Consider the following 15,833-nt stretch of genomic DNA (forward strand, 5'->3'; position numbering starts at 1 on the left):
TGACATACATCTATACTAAGAAATAATTGATGATGTTAGTTATTGTTTAGTTTCTTACTTACATCTATTATTAGTTAAATATAAGCTAAGCACTCTGCTTCTAAACAATGTATTACTTAATCTTCTGTCTCCTTGTCATGCAGGAGGTCTAAAACTTGAAAAATGTCCCCTCTTTTTGCAGGTCGTCAGAAAGCTTTTATCACATCAATCGGTGAATGATGGGTACATCTTTTATAGCTTAATCACAGTAATTTGGCAGTTTCTCTTCAATAGCCCTCTGGAAATTTTGTGATGTGAAATTTATCGGCAAGTACCTTATTGCTTACATATATTTTCTTTGCACGTTAAATAATATGTATATTTTTTCCTCCTTTTAGCTATTTTTTACTATAGAGCCTTTATATTTACCAGTCCCCAGTTTTCCTAATTGTAGGCTGCCCTGTAAGTCCCCGTTGATCCTCAGCTCACGGTGGGGGATGAAAGACCTACTGTATTTTTCTTAGAAATTGTGATGTGCCCGAAGCTGGGAGCTGCGGGACTTCCTTAGGGGCCTGAGAAGGCAGGCGGGGAGGAGGGGCTCGGTCTGGAGGGGTTTGAGAAACCGAAAGCCAAACTGACCGCGCCGCACGGCTGCCCGTCAGCGACCCGGTGACACCGCGGGCAAACTTCTGCTCCCGCTTGCCGAACTCGGCGGCACCGCCCGGCCGCAGCGTTTGAACCGCGCACCGCTGCCTGCGCGCCCCCTCCGGCCGGGCTGGCGGGGGCTGCCCGGCTCCGGCTCTCAGCCCCAGCGGCCCCCGCACGGCCCAGCCGGGCCTGAGCAGAGCAGCTGGGATCGGCGCCAGCGGCCCTGCCTCCCCTCCGCTCCCCGCCCCGCGGGGGGTCCCGCCCCGGGGCGGGCCTTGGCGCTCCCCCCGCTGCCCCTGCCCGCCGGCGGTTCGGTAGCACCGGTGCTGCCGGTTCCTTTCGGGCTCTCAGGGGCACTAACGGCCGCTGGCTCCGCCTCTGCGCGCGGAGCGACTCGCCGAGCGGCCGCGCCGGGCGCGGTGAGGACGGACCGGGAGGTGAGGGAAGGGGAGCGGGCGGCGGCGGGGGGAGGACCCGCGGCGGGGACCGTGCCTTCCTCAGCCCGCGGGGCCGGAGACCCGGTGGTTGCGGAGAGGCGCTCCCCGGGCCCCCGAGCGGGCGGGGAGGAAGCGGTCGGCCCGCTGGGAAAGGCCGCGCCGCGCCTCCGGCGGCGATCGGGGTGGGTGGCGGAGCCGTTTCCTTGGGCCGGGCCGGTGAGGCTCTTCCCGGCTCCTCCCCGCGGTAGCCAGGGAGGCCGCGGGCGGAGCCGGCCGGGGTCGCCGGCAGGCTAGGGCCCTGCAGGGCCACGGTGCGGCCGCGGGTCTCTTCGGGCGGCAGGCGGGCCCGTCCTGGCGGGCACGGGCGGCGCTGGGCCGGGGTAGGTGGCGGGGAACGGGTCAGGCAGACGACGCGCGGGGGCCGGCAGGCAGGTCTGTGTGTGGGGAGATGCTCCTGTCGCAGAACCAGTTAACATCAATTAAGCGTCCAGCGAGCGGCCGGAGCAAGCAAAATGAGATCTGCAGGCGCGCTTTCCGGCCGAACTGTTTGCCTCCAGGGACATCCCCCGCCCCGATCACCTTCAGCAGGCGCTTGATTTACTGTCTTTCTCCATAGGCTGTGGCAATCTAGGGCAATAAGTCTGAAATATATTGTTAGAAATTAAAAAAAAGTAGTAGATTTCAGAGTTGTGGGGAAGACCAGGTGTTTTGAGTCTCCCGTGTTTAAGCTGTGATGGAAGTCTGGTGTTTGCCCGTGTTTTTTCTTATTTTGTTTTGTTTCAGTCTTTCAGGTGGGCATCAGAAGGCCTGTGGTAAGGAGCTGATGCTCGGCCTTGTGTGAGAGGGACACCTGCAGTTGAATATTGTGGTTGAACCGGCAAACTTGTTTATATAACTAAAAAAAAAAAAAAGGTTTTCAGGAGGTATAGGTTTCTATTTCTGCTTAGAGTTGTCTGAGTAATGCAGTTGAAAGGATTAGCTAGCTTATTCCATCTACAAAGGCAGATGGAAAGGTGAGAAAAAAGGCAAGTACCCTATCAACACTTCTTCATCAACTTCCTTTGTATGCTCTGGGAACTGTGCGTCATACACCCTTGGTATAGGTGAAAGCTAGAGTTATCAGCTAGCATGTGAGTGGGTTTTCCTAGCTCAGGGTGTGCTTTGGAAACCCATAGGAATGCTGGAGGTTGTTTTCCTAGAAGTTGTTATGAAGTTGACTCAACTCTTTCTAGGAGCTCTGCGGTAACATTGGGCCTTTCCCAGCTCTCTTAACTAGCCTCCTGGGACAACTTAAAAATGGAACACAACAAACCAGTGCATCTTGACTCTTAGTAAATATTTTCTAGCTCTTGCACCTGAGAATGATGGGAGCAAAACATCAAAAGCTCTTTAACTGGGCTCTTATCATCTGATTTCCTTGAATTAATCAGCTAGTGTCCCAAAACATTTAGGCAGACATTCCTGGCAGAGAAAGCATACTTGTGTTAATGATCACTTTTATATTATTGTCCACAAAATTAAATCATTCACTCTTGATAGCAGTGCCAGTATCAAAGTTCCCCTGAGTCTCAAAGCAAAGCCTTAGCCAATGTGCTGAGGTAGTTCTGAAGGTGTCTGTCAGGAACTGTTAGTTCTGTCTTGCTGCAGTGATTTGGGTGGTGAGTTAAAGGACGAAGCCCTCTTCATAATTCAAGCTTAAACAGTATTTTTGTTTCAGGAAATACTGTATTGTCTGATGTTCTGGCAGAAATACACATTACAGCATGCTTCATATCAAATTAGTTATGCATTGTTTTGGTTTCCAGCTTAATAATAACTAAAAGTGTTTATCCAGTTCATTATTCTGCTATGTGTTTAGAAGAACTTTTTGTCATCTTGGTTCTGCTTTCTACTTAAATCACAGATGCTTTTTCACTCCCCCCTTCCTACTATTCAACAAAAATAGTTGTAGATAAGTAAAAATATTCAGATCTGCAGGAGGCTGTCCTTCGATGGTGGCTTTTTAAAAGGCAGCAAGTTATGTAGCTTGCATGGGTTCTGCAGGCAAACATGTTAGGGTACTAGAATATTTTTATATCTGTTTCTAAAAATTACACAAACGAATGTTTCCCAGCTCTTTTGTTTGCTCCCCCCCCCTTTTTTTTTTTTTTTTAGGAAAAATGATCAAAAGGGGCCTGTTGTATTTGCTTAGTTGCTTACTCTGATGGAGTAGAGGCCTGATGGTGCACTTGGCCAGGTGAGGGGATGTGCTCCTCAGGCAGTCTTCTTGCCAGGCCGTTTGCCCATAACAGACCAGCTGAGATGGCTAGTATGACCTTTGGAGCCACTAACTGGGTCTGTTGGCTTTTGGCTGTGGGTTGCAAGCAAGGGAAGTGGTTTCTCAAATTCTGTATGTATGGTGCTTGCTCAGCTTCGTTTGCTGCAAACGGGAGCAGCGTGTCAGTGGGTTGGAGATGTGTGACTTTCGTCACAGTGTTTCTGGCTTCTCCTGGTCTTAATGCAATAATTAACCTGTTATTTTGATGTTGAGCCTTTCTTCTCTTTGTTGATGACTAATAATCAACATGTAAGGAACATTTAACGAAGAACTGGTACCTGACCCCAGCAGGGGGGAAGGACTGAGAGACTCTGAATTCTTAATGTAATACACAGCCTCTTCCCAGAATATGTACTGACACCTGTATATTTACCGATACCTGTATTGATAAGTTAATTTAGGGGGAAGAGTAGCCAAAGTACCAGGAATCCGTATCTGCAATAGATTGATTAGGGGAAGGGTATTGTGTGCTTTGGGATAGTCTGTAAACCCTGAAGTGCCCAACCAATGGGGAACAGGGGAGGGAAGTTGTGGGTGGGATTTTGGGGAGATATAAGCAGGGGCTTTTTGCCCTATTAGGTGTGCCTACCTTTAGGTAGAACACCTGGTCTTGCAAAATTGTTATTAAAATATGTTTTGCTGAGAGATCCTGCCTGGGCCTATTATATTTGCAAAATAATTTTTTCCTACAAACAGACTGGCACAGGAGGGAGATGAATACTCACCACCCCCTCATATAAAAGGAGGTAAGGGGAGGCAAGGCTGAAGACAGCAAATAAAGGGAACAGAGGGTCAAGAAGGTGCAACTTGACTATCTTAATTCCTATAACAGCTCATGCTTTGCTGATCCTGACTATGAAGGCTTGTGAGAAACTGTAGAGCCTGCTGGTGGCTCTTAAGAGGAGGGGGAAAAAAAACCCATAATACACACACAAGGGAAAATGGTGAAAACATACATTTTGATTGTTTGGTTGTTAGTGTTAGGTGATTGTTATTCTTTGCTTTTATGAGCTGATTCTGGGCACTAATGAAAGGAATCTGTTGCTTCACAGCAAAATGGATTTCAAAATCTGCCAGGGGATGTACTCAGGGACACTCGTCCAGTGATATGGTTGGTACAGGTCATTGCTGCTTCTGTAATAGTAGCACTTGCAGCTTAATGACTATTGTCTCTTCTAGGAGCAAAGACCGGTAAGGAGCTCCTGCTCTTCCAGTGGGTGCTACACATCTGTCTGAAGGGACACACAAGATCGCTGAAATAAGTGTTTTTGTTTTTGTTTTTTTTTTTTAATCGGAAATATAGAAGCTATTTTATTATCTATAGTCTGGTTCATCCTGAAGCACCACAAGTAGCAGCATCAGTGCAACTGAAGATGTCGGGGGGTGGGGGGGGGAATGGACATGGGGAAAATGTAAACTTTTCAACACGTCTTTGCCACTCCAAGTATTTCTATTCTATAGTTAATACTGTTACAACCGCGGTTTTTCAAATGGTTCTACTACTTTTCCATTGCTGACAGGGAATGAGTTTTTTTCTCTTTAATTCGTTTGATTGATTAGCACTACTGGGATCTTTCTGACTATTATATATGTCTTTGCTTAATCATGAAAGTTGTAAGTTCTCAGCATTTTTGAAATGGTAAAGGGCAGTGAAAATGTAAAACAAAAGTGTTTGAATTTCATACTTGGAGGAATTGCAAGGAAGGACAATTTAGTGAGTGGAAGTGTTAATGTAACTTACAGTATATAGGAAACTTGATAAATCAGCAGAGGAGAGAGGCATTATCACAGCTGTACTTTTTTAATAAAAAACACTCCTTTGATCTTGAAGTTAGTAATATATGTTATTAATGGTATAAATCGTCTCCATAAAATGTCAAAGAGCTCTTTGGGTATGTGCTGGTGAAAGATTACTGTTCTCCGTGACTGAAATTCAATTAACTTCTTAATTTGCACTTCAGCCAGTGTACTGGAAGGCTGCTATAAGGTCTTCTCCAGGCTGAACAACCCGAACTCTCTCAACTTGTCATCACAGGGGAGTTGTTCCAGCCTCTGAAAGTCTTTGTGGCCCTCCTCTGAACAAGGAGGTACTTATGCGAGTTGGAAAAATCATATGCAACAGCTACTTTTGGATCCTAACTAGCAGGCAGAGTTCAAACTGCTCATCTGTGAAGGGAGTTCCTCTGGAACCTGTGGTATGTGCCTTAATTCCTTGGGCATTTCTCTTTAGACACTGACGAACATGCTGAGACAGTACTTGTCCATGTCAGCAATGGCTGTGCATGTTTATGATCTTGAATGGTCACCAACAGCAACTGGAGCTTTGAATTTGATGTTACATCTAGTTGTGGGTTTGTTAGTTTTGACTTTATTGTGTTCATTGCTTATAATCATTCTGTATATCCAAGTTGAGCAAATAATGAAACAAATTATGTTGATCCAACATGTATAACATATGCAACCCACTGCAAATATTCTTCTTGTGTGTTAAAAATTGCTTTCTCATGCTTATGACTGTTAGTCAAAAGTGAACTTACTTTTTCCCTTGAGGAATGTAAGCAATAAAGACTTGTTTAATGCCATCAAGGAATCAAATACTATCTTGAAAATTTCATTTTGTTCTGAACAGCGATGTCTCTTTGCTGATGTTGGTACATTGCTTGATGTTGTGGAGACCTAGAATTTTAAAACTCGTGAAACATGGCTCTTCCAAATGCCTGGAGTCCATGGTGCTTAAAGAAAACTCACTTTTTATCTTTCAGAATAATCTGTTTGAGCTCAGTTTAGATGCTACTTATGACAAAATCAGATTCTTCTGTATCTAGCACTTCCAATTATTGGTATGTGGCACTGCGCTTATCTGTGTTATCTCATTCCTGGTGAGAAGAATGGCCTCTTTCCTGCTGCCATATTGGCTGTGACTGCAATTCCCATTACTCTTGCAGCAGTGTTGCTGGGTGTGGTTCTATAGCTGTAGGACTGTGGATCAGTTGCAGTGTCAAGGAGTGCTTTTTCTTTTTTTTTTTTTTAATTGAATAATATAATGGTAATTCTTCAAGTTGTTATTAACTGTCTGCTACAGGAAACACAATTTTAGCACTGTCTGAAGGGTATTAAACAATTCTGGGTAGTGTAGTGTGCAGAAGTCTCCGTAGTGCAAGACACCCATGAGAGTTATGAACCATTATCTTATACGTTGGAGAAAATTGACCAAAATTTTTAAGTTAGTAATTTTATTGACCAATTTTGTGTACACAACTGACACATGAGTACAGGAGCATTGGGTCATGGACTTTGATACTGGTCTATTGTTGATTTAGTGCCTTCGAAATGAAGAAATAAACTTAACAGCAGAGTCAATTATACTGTTAAGCAGGCATTCTTTTATTAACAGCGCTGAGGATCATCCTCTATAAGTGCTCTGATGACTGGATGCTCTTGCATTGCTTATATTCACACAATTATTGCATATTCATTACAAATTTTTGAAAATTTTAACATAAAATATCTATATAAAGAAATAATTGATAAAGTTAGTTATAATTTATTAGTTTCTTACAACACATCTATTAATTACTAGTCAAACATAGGCTAAGCACTCTGCTTCTAAACAATGTGTTACTTAATCTTCTGTTTCCCTCTTGCCATGCAGAAGGATCTAAAACTTGAAAAATATCCCCTTGTTTTGCATTTGCTTAAAAGCATTTATCTCATGTCAACTGGTTAATGATGGGTACATCTTTTGTAATATAATCAGAGTATACATTAATTTAGCAGCTTCTCTTAATCTTTTGGGTTTTCCTCCTGCTCTGGCTAGTTCAGCGTGAAATCAAACTTGTAGACCCACGCACATTGGCATAAATCCACTATGGCAAAATAGAAACACAATTACGTCCCTGTAGTTACTGGTGTTTGGACTTCCTGCACACCCCATGGTCTCTCCAGATGCTGACCTTTCCAGTCCTTTTCCAGTTGTTGGCACCCAGACTTTGCTTGCTTGACAGTCTCTCCAGCTGCTGTTGTGGAGACCTCCAAACCCTTACTTGTCACGAGCTCCTTTTATTCTTCCTCTTTATTTCCATCTCTCATTGTTCTTACACATCCCCTTTTTCCCTACATTTGATACTTTCCTTAAGTGTTCATTCAGTTTTGTATAGTCCTGAATTTGAGGTTTGTAACATAAATATTAAAATTGTAGTGACGACATATCAATGAAAATGTGTGAGAAAGCAGCGGGAGAAACAGCAGACCAAGAGTTAAAAGAACGGACTGCTTTGGCAGTGAAGGAGCACCATTTCCAGGACACTGCAGCAATAAAATTGGGGAATGTGTTGAGTGTAAGGGTTTGTGAAAGGTGAGAGCATCTGCTTCATTAAGGTTATCAGCTCAAGGACCTTTTCAGTGAAAAAGGAGATAGTAAGGGGGAAGGAATAAACCAAATGTTTAGAGACACAGACTTGGCAGATAAACAATACTGGGCATAATAACAAGAAGTAAATGTCCTCAGCTATGTTAATTGAGTGTGTAGGATGTAAGAGTGTTTTTTTCAGCAAGATTATTTGATCAAGGACCCTGTCAAATGGGATTCTAGAGGAAAGAGGGCAGCAATAAACCAAACTTAGAGAGATAAACCTGACAGGCAGATATGAAGGAGACAGAAGAAACAAACAGTGTCATTCTTGCTAATTGATGAGCCATTGAGAAACTGTGGGCAAACCATGACTTTTAAACTGATTAGATTGAAAACCTTTGCATCCCAGGTGTGGGTGGAAGAGAGTGGTAGAACAGTTGTATGTAAACTGTGGCTGGTCAGGAGGTCTGTCTGACTGAGCCCTGGGCCTGATCCCTGCAGCCAGTCATGTCTTCTTGAGTCTGTCCCTAACTGTCTCTCTGTCCTTTGTGTGTGGATGCTGCAAGACTGCCAGCTACTGAGGAGCACAGTCTGAGTTGATAACTGGACCAGCAAGTGGAGTCAGACTGGAGGTATAGGCATCTCTGGGCCATGGTGTCAGCAACTGGAGTGAGAGGATGTCTCAGCATCAGTAATTGGAAGGACTGTCCTTCTTGGCATTGTCTCTACAGGTCCCACAGACTTTCTGTCCAGAGTACCAGCTACTGGGGGTATTGGCATGAGTGGGTTTGTTGCCAGCAGCTGGGGTCAGACCTGGGGGTGCAGGCACCCCTGGACTGAAGTGTCAGCGATTGGAACGAGTGAGGTGCTCAATACTGGTGGCTAGAGTGGGATGGTGGGTCACAGTGCATGTGCTGGCTGCTGGTGGGGTTGTGTGGGACATGTCTTTCCCAAATTGGGTCTCTGGGGTTTGCCTGAATAATTTACTAGCAGGCCTCAAGGTGTCGGGTAGGAGGCCCTGGGTCCAGGCAGTGGTAGCAGATGGGCAGAGGGTCTATGCAGGTATTTGGAGGGAATCAGTGAGTGCAGACTGCTTATGAAGCATGTGTGAGTGCAGGCATCTGTTTGCTGGTGACCATTAAGCTGGACAACCAGCAAGGAGAGACCCTTTGAAGTGGGTAAGAGGGCCTGGGATCTGTGCAGGAGGGGTATTGGATGGGCCAAGGGACTGTGCTGGTTCTTAAAGAAACCAGGAATGTGTGTGTGCTTGTGACCGTAGAGAGTGTGGCTGTGTGAGTTTTAGAGAGACATTTAATTCTGACCAGCCAAAGAGGAGGAAAGGGACTTGTCTATACTTGCTTTTTTTTTTTTTTTTTTTTTTTTGTGAGTCATATGTGAAGGTGCTGTTGAAGGCAGCATCTTGTCTGTGGCTGTTGGTGTGAGTGTCCTGTGTGTATCTCTGGAATACATGCCTGGCCTTGCTACTGGTCAAACACACAAACAGGAAAGCAGCAGCACAGCTGTGTACAGCAGCCTGCGATGGAGACACCTGGGTTTCTAGCCTTGGAGACAGACTGGGCTCCAGCCTTGGGGCAGGAGGAACCACCAGGCCACAGAGCTGCTGGAGGTGGTCAGTTACAGCATCTCTTAACAAGCACTGGACCTATGTTAATGAGGTAATTTGAAGAGGATAATTTTGGTGGGTTTTGTTTTAATGACTGTTGCTTGAACTGAAAAATCTCATGTCCTGTTTCTTCATGTGTTCTGAAGAGGTCCTGTTTGTTCCAAGTGCCCTTCCCACTGTGCTAGATTTGCATCCTGAGGACAGAATCACAGAATGGTTGGGGTTGGAAGGGACCTCTGGAGATCATCTGTCCAACCCACTTGCTAAAGCAGGTTCACCTAGAGCAGATGCATCTAGGCGGGTTTTGAATGAATTGTCTTCACTTAAGAAAAAACCGAATGACCCAAACCAAACAACCGGATCTCCAGCCTTCCAGTTAAATGAACTAAGGAAAATGAGAGTTTTTGGTGTGTGCATACATACTCTTGGATCACACACCTGGTTGATTCAGGCCATCTTGTACCTCAGGTGCAAGTCTGCCAGGCTACTCTAACCTTTCTGTAACCTTTACTGTATGTCAAACATACTGAATTAATTTTAAATGCTTTTGTTTAACTGAGACTGACTGTTAGAAGTCCAAAAGCAGAAACAAGGGAGAAAAGTTTTGCTGGCCTGCAGCTGAACTTTAGTTCTTTCAGTTCTTGGAAGCTTGTGTTTGCTGAAGGCCATGTTCTGAAGGGGTAGGCAACTGTGGTGGTGCAGCCCTGCTTCAGGCTACTGTGAGATAAGCCTTACAAGCTTGGGAAGATCTCCCATTGTTCTGTTATGTTGATTACAATTGCAGTGGCCTGGGGCTGGGGTGTCAGGCACTCCCTGGCCACACCTGGGCCATCTGCTGCCTGAATTGTATATGGAATGACTCAGCACCAGTTGTGGCCAGAATGGAAAATACCAACCAAAGGCAATCATCTTGACACCCTAGAGATGGTGATCCAAAGTGAGACCTTTTGGAACTCTGTGGGACTGCAGTGAGCTGTGTGACCCATTATCTCCCCCTGAGCTGGGATACCTGCCAGGGTAGGTTTTGTGAGGATTGAAAGATCATGTGTTGACTGTTCCATAAGGACTCAAAGGCCTGATTTCGCCAGGTTCACCAACCATCTGTTGATGAATGGCAGCACACAAAGTAATTAATGATATTCACAAAATGGGAAATTTTAATCATAGGTTAACCTGTTTATGAATGTGCAATTTGATTTAGAACTGTTTATCTGTGTGTGTGATTTGATTTAACCTCTATCTGTGTAATAAATTTTGACTCAATCTTGTAAATAACAAGAATTTATTTAGAATCCGGCAATAAGCAAAGACAGCGCTGGGTGCGGCTTAGAGACCTCAGTCTCTCTCTCGGCACGCGCACACAGCTAATTCAGTTCTCTGGGTTTTTAAAGTCCATCTCTGGTCCACAGCTCCCGGATGTAACTTTTCACTCATGTTGAAGGCTCGTATCATGTGGGCGTTGACTGCTGTGTAGCCAGTTTCAGTCGCCTTACTTTGGTTACTTATGAGGTAAATACATCAAGCAGGACAAAGCAAGTAAGAACTCAAACAAACATCTCCTTGTTAGGTAAATGCATCAAGCAGGACAAAGCAAGTAAGCATACAAACACCTCTCAGAACTCAAACAAACTTCTCCAGGAGCTTTAATGAACAAACATTTCTCGGAACTGCTTGTTACATCTGTATGTACAATTTGATTGAGGAAACTGTGCAGTCTTTATGAACTCTACCATTCTTGAATTGTTAACTGTGTCACTATTTTGACTGTAACAAAATGGTTCCATTAAATTGCTCTCTTAAATTGGCTGATGATTAAGTACCATTAAGAATTATACAACCTAATCTTGTGATGTGTCTCAAAAATATTAATAAATCCTAAATTGCTACTAAGCCAAAGCCATGTAAAAAAACATATTTGTGACACAAACAACCAAGATTAGAATGGCTGGCGTTGAAATATGTGTGTTTAGAGTTTTGGTCAATAAAAGGAAGCTTTTAATAATGAACAAGAATACTTTAAAACTGTTATGAGTGCCTCATTTACAGTTGTCACAGGGGAGATTCACACTGCCTAAAAAACCACCACCAAAAGGAGCAGCAAAAGTCATCTTATTGAATTAAGATGTTGTAAAAGTGAGACTTAAGAAAGTCCAATCTATTATGTACTGTACAGGGGATATAATAGTAATTCAAAAATATCAATACAAGTAATTCCCTGTGATATGAGGTTATATGTGTTATTGATCTCTTGCCAAAGATCTGCAGTTGGTAAGGGATCTCTCAACCTTGAGGAGTAACCTTGGGAGGCATCCCAACTCAAGAGGAGATCACTGCCATGCAGCCAGCCGCTTAGCGGGGAGAGTTCAAAAAGGCTCCCTCAGGCTGTCGTATTTATGGAATAAAGTGGTTGGGTTGTAGTCAAATTGCATACAATGGAAAAGGCAAGCATTGCACTCCTTGTACCCACAACTTCATTTGTTCCTTCACAAATTAGCCTTGGAAGAAGCACTTGCTATTCATGTGTTAATCGCATGGTTGGTGTTTTGATTTCCTAGCTCATATGCATCAAACTTCATCGTGTCACCTTGTTCCTTTGTGGATTTTCAAAGAACAAGTTGGAACTAGATAAGTTCTTGACCTGGTAATGGCCTAGACCTTCATTTCCTTTGGGAGCCTGAACCAAACTATCACTAATTTAGTCAAGGAGTTGAATGTATCCATCACACCCCACCGTGTGGCTACAGTGAATCCATTTTATCAACTCACAGAGTAATAGTACAGTTACCTATTTTCTGTCATAAATATGCAACATATTGCAGATCAGTGGTAAGGGTACAATAAATTGATAACTTGCTTAACTTAAGCATTACAATTAATGCTAATTATATACCATTGCACAGTCAGTCCGTTGATTGCATATCTTCTACATGTTGGATTAGCATAATTTGTTTCATTATTTGCTCAGCTTGGATATACAGAATGATTATAAGCAATAAACACAATAAAGTCAAAGCTAACAAACCCACAACTAGATGTAACATCAAATTCAAAGCTCCAGTTGCTGTTGGTGACCATTCAAGATCATAAACATGCACAGCCATTGCTGACATGGACAAGTACTGTCTTAGCATGTTCATTAGCGTCTAATGAAAAATGCCAGAGTCCCCCAGGGAATTAAGGCACATACCACAGGTTCCAGAGGAACTCCCTTCACACATGAGCCCTGTCCTGGACCAGGGATGTCATCTTCAATGTTTACTTATTGTTGTCCTGTGTTTCTCTGCCAGGCCTGTTGTCAGTGATCTATGGGATGGGTCACAGATCCATTTGGATGTAAAGCTGGAGATAGGGTAGGTTTGTTCAGTAGTAGCATCTCCTATAGTCAATGTATAAGGAACAGCTAAGTCTGTGTTTGCTTCATACATAAAGTTTAACTAGGGCTGCCAGGCTTGTAGGTGTGATTTTGTGTCAGTGACATTATTTCAGGCAACTGTTGAGTTTCAGCAGGTGGGATTCTGCTGAGTTCAGTCTAGATACACTGGTTTGCAATGTTAACTCTGCCTATTAGTTAGGATCCAAAAATAGCTGTTGCGTCTGATTTTTGCTGATCGCATCAGTACTGCCTTGTCCAGAGAAGGGCCACAAAGATTATCAGGGAGCTGGAACGCCTCCCATGTGAGGACAGGCTGAGAGAGCTGGGGTTGTTTAGCTTAGAGAAAGCTCCAGGGAGACCCTATAACAGCCTTCCAGTTCTTAAAGGGGACCTACAAGGAAACTGGGGCTGGAGTCTTTTATCAGGGAGTGTTGTGACAGGACAAGGCATAATGGCTTTAAATTAAAAGAGGTTAGATTTAGATTAGATATTAAGAAGAAATTCTTCACTGTGATCATGATGAGACAGTGGAACAAGCTGCCCAAAGAAGCTGTGGATGCTTCATCCCTGGAAGCATTCAAGGCCAGGTTGGATGAGGCTTTTTGAACAACCTGATCTTGTGGAAGGTGTCCCTGCCCATGGCAGGGGGCTTGGAACTAGATGGTCTTTAAGGTCCATTCCAACCTAAACTGTTCTGTGATTCTATTCTATACTTCAGTAACGATGGGGGATGGAGTTGAGGGTGAGTTAGGAACAATAGTTGGAGCATTGGTTGTGGTGAGGTCAGGAAGGGAGATACCAGTGGGACTCAGACAAGAGAATAGTATTAAACTTAGTGATTAACACCTTAACCTAAAGGCACACAATGTCAACTGAGTGAGAAAGGTATAAAGGACTGTCACAGAGGCACCCCAAAGTTAGTTTAGACGGACAACAAGGTCCAAAACAAACTTGTATTTGGTAAAGAAAATGCAACAGATTAACCGGTCGTAGATGGGGTTTTAGCTCTCCAATAGTGACATAAACACAGGTTTGAGTATCAGTCGAGGTAATTATTAAAGGTGCAGCAAATAATAACAATGGAGATCCACGGTGTGCATACACGTGGCTCGCCAAAAACAATGCCAGAGCCGTCCCTGACTCCGGGAAAAGTATACACTTGCCTGAATCTGGCAAGGAATTATTAAAGAAAATACACGTGCTTATATTGAAGCACGGAGTAAGCACTTGCAATCCTGTGAGGAATTCAATAAAATTTTGTCACTCACCCATGTGGCTCGGTGAAGGGGGAGAATCCCGGTCCCAGAAGATTACCTTAGGCAGCCATTCTGCCTAAGGGAAAGGGCTCTTGGCCACAGCATCTGGCTCGTGTTCCAAGAGGTCCATGCAAGGGGTGGAGCCTCGACAAGAATCCCGTTTTATATAGCCTGATCAGATCTGACTGTAGGCATTCCAGAAGCTTCTCTGCACCCCCACTCTGGCTGTGTACGCCCAGCGGCTCCATGGCATTACTATGCCCCCACCCCTTCTCTCTCTTAACGACCCTGATCAACTGGTTAAAACAAAAGAAGCTGTTAACTCCATTGCAGGAGAGGGCGGGGGGGGGGGGTGGGGCGGAGGATGTGTGCACCTTCCATGTCAAAGAAAGGGAGGGGGAGAGAGGAGGGGTGTGCATCTGCCACAAGGGACACTTCACAAAAGGGTTGGTACAGACACATGGCACACTGATTGCTGGACCAGTTTAATGTCTGTTAGTATTTCCGTAGTGCTGCCTGTGGGTAGCTAATTGCTGAAAGAGATCAGTTCTTCCCCACTGGGAGCTGTGTCACAGGCCTGTGTGATCTTTTGTGCCATGTCTAAGGGAAGACGTATTTCATAGCATGCTGCAACCTTGACTAAGGCTTTAGCAGCAGGAAGACCCCTATGTTTGTGCAACCAGAGAGCTACCACAGTGGTTCTGTGGTCCAGATTGGAGACTGGGGCTGAAGTTTCCTCATTTTCATCTGCTACAATTGGCCTGTGATTGGGTTTACCACAGGTGTCAGTGTTTGCCACCATTGCCACCCTTCTGATCACAGCAGTTACATCAGCTTGGGCATTGCAAAAGGCATTGGACATGGGTTTAGCAAAGTGGGAATCAGCATGGCTGACAGCCAAAGAACATGAGTGGGCATAGTCCTGTATTTATTCACAAAGAAGGTGGCCCCAAATATCCCCAGAATGGGTGTTGAAGAAGTGTGCTTTCCAAGAGGGAAGCCAGTGGGTGCACCCTGCAAGAACAGCCTGAGAGCCACTGTAGACCTGGTCATCAGAGGAGCGAATGACTAAGTAAAGTGTCAAGAGTTCGTTCAGCCTTCTCTGTGCTATCGTGGCAATCAGGTCTAACAGCCTGGTCATCTCCAGTGGCATGCCCAAACCAGGGATCATGGTGAAGGATTGTGGAGGCTTCAGTAAACGAGCCATCCTTCTGTGGTGTGTTGAAAGGATAGGCTTCTGTAATAGGTGAGCCTGATGGATTGCTTATAGCTGAAGGAGAAGGAGGTGAAAATCGTATGGTTGGGGCCTAAAGGTTGGATTCTGATAGCAGAGAAAGCAGGAACCCAATGCTGAGTGGTAATGGTTTGCACACATCCTTCAGGGAAAGTAAAGTGTGAAGGACACTGCAAAGAAGAGGTTGTAAAACCATCCAGTGTAAGAAGGCAATCCACAAGGGCTTTGTCAATATCAGAAAGGACAAGTAAGGTGGTATGTAAAGCACAATGCCATTCCCCATCTGAGGCTTGCACATCTTGCTGCCCTTTGCTGTCTCAAGGAATTGGTTTAGGGGTAGACTGTGCCGGACCTTGTGTTCTAGTCCACCAGTAGGAGCGAGGGGTCCCAAATACCAATATTGTTGAATACTTCTAGGAAAAGGGTTTGGGCCTCATGTTCCAGTCTCAGGTGAAATGTATGCACAGCAAGGAATAGAGAGGATGGGCTACCTGACTGAAACCCAGGCCTGTCACAACAGAGGTGTAAAGAGCCCAGTAGACTTTAATGTTTGCATTTGAAGGAGGGAATATGTTGAGTAAAGGAAATGTTGCAAAACACTTTCAGGAATACCT

The 15,833-nt window shown here is 44.6% G+C and overlaps 1 protein-coding gene across 2 annotated transcripts in view; it reads left to right on the forward strand.

Moving 5' to 3' along the window:
• The first annotated feature begins 541 nt into the window (after positions 1-541).
• Positions 542-15,833, forward strand: part of RESF1 (retroelement silencing factor 1) — a 36,481-nt gene continuing 21,189 nt past the window's right edge. Inside the window, exon 1 of one of the 2 annotated variants that reach the window (XM_082064221.1) lies at positions 542-1,064. The gene's annotated coding sequence lies outside the window, so the exon portion shown is untranslated. The remainder of the gene's footprint in view (positions 1,065-15,833) is intronic. The other variant, XM_082064220.1, reaches the window with a different exon arrangement.

Source organism: Streptopelia decaocto, assembly GCF_964273445.1.
Source record: "Streptopelia decaocto genome assembly, chromosome: 1".
Taxonomy (NCBI): Eukaryota; Metazoa; Chordata; class Aves; order Columbiformes; family Columbidae; genus Streptopelia; species Streptopelia decaocto.